Source organism: Gossypium hirsutum, chromosome A08 (genome assembly GCF_007990345.1).
Source record: "Gossypium hirsutum isolate 1008001.06 chromosome A08, Gossypium_hirsutum_v2.1, whole genome shotgun sequence".
Taxonomy (NCBI): domain Eukaryota; kingdom Viridiplantae; phylum Streptophyta; class Magnoliopsida; order Malvales; family Malvaceae; genus Gossypium; species Gossypium hirsutum.
Window position 1 is genome coordinate 92,435,949 of NC_053431.1, and position 4,846 is coordinate 92,440,794.

Consider the following 4,846-nt stretch of genomic DNA (forward strand, 5'->3'; position numbering starts at 1 on the left):
CTTAACCAAGGTAAGAGGTATGTACCATATTGGGGATTAAGTGTTAATAAGAGGGTGTTTAACCCTAGCGATTAAAAGACTGATATTGGGTCATGTTTGAATCTAGGTTGTTGTACATTGAGATTTGCGCTATTCTCATAAACAGATGTGTAACACTGCCATTAGACGTGAAACTATAAAGGCTGAAAAGCCGAAAAGTAGAAAGGCTGAAAAGCCGGAAAGTAGGTTGTCGACACCACCCGGGTGTGTGGGCGTCCGTGTGGCAGGCCATGTAACAAAACATGGTAGTGTGGTCAACAAGATGGCCATGAGCGTTTTCATAGGCCGAAACGATACTGGGCCATTCTGGGCCAAACTGGGCCACGTAGGCTTAATGGGCCTGTGGGCCCACACAGGAAGAATCACACAAAAGTGTGGTTAATATTGGGATGGCTGTGTGAATCACACTGCTAAGGCCATCTTGGGTTATGTGAGCCATACGAGCGTGTGGGCCCACATGGGCTCGCAATATGGGTTGTGGGCCTATTATCACCGATTGATTGTTAAGGTTGCGCGGGTCATCCAAGATGACTGTGGACGTACTAGTGGGCCGGCAAGAGTACCTGGACTCTTATTTACTTGAAAATGACCGAATACCCCAATAGGGTAAAATGACTATAATACCCTTGTAGGGTAAAATGATTGTAATACCCCTGTAAGGTAAAAGGATAGTTTTGCCCTTATGTGGCAAAATGATTGTTTTGCCCTTATATGTTAAAATGACAATTTTGCCCTTATGTGATAAAATGACAGTTTTACCCTTATGTGGCAAAATGACTGTTTTGCCCTTATGTGTTAAAATAACGAATTTTCCCTTATGAGGTAAAATGATGATTTTGCCCTTATGAGGTAAAATGATTATTTTGTCCTTATGTGGTAGGATGACTATTTTGCCCCTATGTGATGTTTGTTTATATTTTAGCATGCTATGTGTAACTATATTGAGTACATGTTTAGTATTATGGTATAACATGACATGTTGCATGATGCATTGCATGGGGATGGGCTTATATATGATTGGAGGAAGTGTATTGTACTGGCAGCTCTGTTGCAAATCATTGATGGCTCTAAGCCTATTATTACTGGCAACTCTACTGCAAATATTGTTTAATGCGGCAACCGGTGCTAATTCTGGAGTGTAGGGATAGATGGGTTGATTATATCCCCACATGGAGTGTAGGGTTGGATGGAGATGGAGTGTAGAGGCTGAATGGGTAGGACTTGCATACTATTTACTGTTACTGCATACTGTTACTGCTACTACACTGTTTACTATTATTGTACTGTTTACTGTTACTGTAATGAGCCAAGGCCCGAGTATATGATTGCTTCTATATTGAGATGGGCTAAAGCCCAAACTGATATTGCCACTGTTACTGATATGGGCTTAGGCCCCACTGATACTGTTACTGGAATGGGCTAAGGCCTTAATTGAAACTGAAAGGGCTTAGGCCCAAATTGTGTTTACTCTGATTGTTTGCTTATATGGGATTACACACTGAGTTTTCGTAAACTCACCATTTCTTTTAACTGTACAGGTAATCTCCAATCGTAGGCGGATCAGTGCTACGAGGGACTCAAAGGTGGCCATACAACCACTCTTGCTTCCATATTTGTTTTTAATTTATAAGTTGTTTTATTTGGGTGTTGTTATGTAATAGGGCCTCTATTATTTTGAATTTTGAGGTTTTATTTATTTTTTATTTGTATCTGCTAGTTGTAGGATACGGGTTTTCAAAAAATATGCATGATTTACCAAAATACCGAGAAAATGGAAAACCGTTTCAAAAGCTTCCGCAATAAATGAGATTTTGAAATAAATAATGTTTTAAAGTAAATACTTTTTGATAGTAATGCAAGTTTTAAAATTATTTTCTAGATCACGTAAAGAGGCTATATAAACATTGGGCTTTTCAAATGACATCATGTTTTACGAAAAACACTTCAAGGTGACATCGCCAGATTCGGCCATAACGTCCAGGCTGGGTTTGGGGTGTTACAGCATTGATCATGTTTCATGATAGTACAAATGAAGATATAACCTTGTATGATTTGGTGTGTGAATGATTACAAAATGAGGTAATTAGTGTAATTAATTTGATGAATGATCGGAATTAGTATAATTGAATGTTGTGCTTGAAACATAATTGGAGTATGTTTTGTTTTGGCTAATATTAAGGTCATATAGGTTCTTGGTGCTCAAAAATGTATAGGTAAGCATGTGTTGAACTTGAATAACATTGTTAATATGTTTACATGATCAAAAGTTCAGTTGAATGTAATTAAAGATCATGTATGGTATGTTATGTTAAATGGTTAATCCCAAATGTTATAAACTTGTTTTAGCATGTTTTGTTATGTTTTGGTGGAGGTGGAATTGGCAAATGAATGAATATGATAATATGCTTTGGTTGGAAACAAGTTAATAAGTACCAAATGTGTATTTTGCCAAAAACAAGGGCAATGTCGCGACCACAAACTCTTGACGTCACGACATAGACCAATAGTGAGTACCGTCGTGACATCAATATACCTGAAGTCACGATGTGACTTACTAAGTTGATGATGTCGCAACATGGAAACCATGAAGTCGTGACGTTGGCTTGAGATTTTGAAAAGTTTACAATTTGGTCCTAATTCGCCCTCGGGTTAGCAAAAGAGCTTTCGTAAGCTCGTGTGGGACTGAGAAATGATTATGTAGCTGAATAAGAATGTGATTTATACTTATTTGCATGTATGAATGGTTTTACGATGTTTATGTGACGTTAGTTTCACCAGTAATGGTCATGACATTCCATAGTTTAGACCCCGTGATCAAGTCGAGTACGGAGTGTTACAAATAAAATAAAAAATATGTTTGATTATATGTTTTCATTTAAATGAGTGGAACCTAATACTATTTTTATAATTTAATTATCGAACGTAGCTAAAGACGATGTTAGGTCGTCTCGAGAGAAAGGAAAGGCAAGAGGCATAAATGAGTAACACATATGATTTGTACTTTTATTATTTGAGTTCAATATATATATTAGGGGTGTTCATAGTTCGGTTAAAATCGAATTAACCGGTCAAATCGATCTAATCAGTTAATTGGTCGGTGGCCGAATTTAGTTCGGTCGAAGGTTAATTAATGATTTTTTGAAATTTTTGTTATCAATTAATTCGGTTAGAAATCGGGTAATTAACCAAAGTAAATAATTTATATAATATAAACTATTTTTAATATTAACAATGTATTTTTTAACTATTATTTTTTATATTAATCAAAATAAATAATATATTATTCAAAAATAAATAATATATTGTATATAATATATATTTTTTGAACTATTAAAAAAAAATGAACATTAGAAATGTATTTTTATATGTTTTATACTTTTTCTAACCAAAAGAAAAAAACATATAAATTTCAATTAATTTGCTTATATAAATTTCAATTAATTCGGTTAACTGATTGAATTAACCGAAATATTTCGGTTCGGTTAATGTATTTCAAAAAAATTTGGTTCAGTTAACCGTTAAATATTTTTACATTTCGGGCAATTCAATTAATAGTAATTCAGTTTGGCTAATAACCGAACCAACCGTTTGAACACCTCTAATATATATACATGATTTTTTACAAACTAGCTTGTTTAAAGTAAGCATTTTACTTGTCTCATGAATTGGCATATATATGAGGTGATATGAAATATCTAAATTGAATAGAGATGAGCATGATAAAAATGATTATTATGTGAAATTATGATATGTGATCATGAATGTGTGTGTAAGTGTGTATAAGTGTGTGTGTGTGTTTGAATCATCGGTTACCCTATTGATTGTCTTAGGCAAAGTCAAGTATAGCTGGCATGCCATAGTATTAATGTTAGAGACCTTAGTTAGTTTATATTAGTGAGGCGTGGAGCCCATATTGTATTTCGGGCATTCCGATGAGGTGCAGAGCACACTTTACTTCAATTCATATCGATGAGGCGTAGAGTGCAATTTATACTTCAGACAATCTAATAAGGCATTGGGTGCCAGATATATTGGTGTGATGATTGGATGATTCGTGTTTTTGCCTTTAGTTCGTGTTAGGTTAATAGGGATTACAAAACATAAACTAGCTAAATGATAGTTGATATGAAATGTTGATGAAAATAGTATATCGTGTATATATATAATGTGACAAATGATAACATGCGAATAAATAATGAAATAATGAAACGAATAAATAAATTCAAGAAAGAAATGAAATAATGAAATGAATAAGTGATATATCATGAAATAAAAGTGAATGTGATATGATGATAGAAACATAGTATGATATATTTACATGTGTTTATCAAATTAGATAAGGCATGAATTTTAGGTACATGAGACATGAATGGTAATTTAAATTGTTAAAAACTAATCATATTTTGATTGTATTCTTGACATGCTATGTTTATTGTATTATTGATTTGAATTATGAAAGTATCACTGAGCCCTACCGCTCATGATTCTTTCATGTTCAAGACATCAACCTAGTATTTTGAAAATTTTACATTTTAGTCCTTCAATTAACATTTGTTTTTCAAAATAGCTTTCTTAAACTCATTTAAAACCTAGATTTGATTAAATAACATATTATAATTAATAATTGAATATAATGGCTTGTGTAAATTGTTTATTTGATATGCAATTGAAGGTGTAGTCACCCCGATAACGAATGTGACATCTCACATCTTAGATCCAACAATTGGGTCAGGTGTTGGGGTGTTACAGAAAATAAAATAAAATAAAATAATCGAAAGAACTAAATATATGAAAATAATGAAAATTA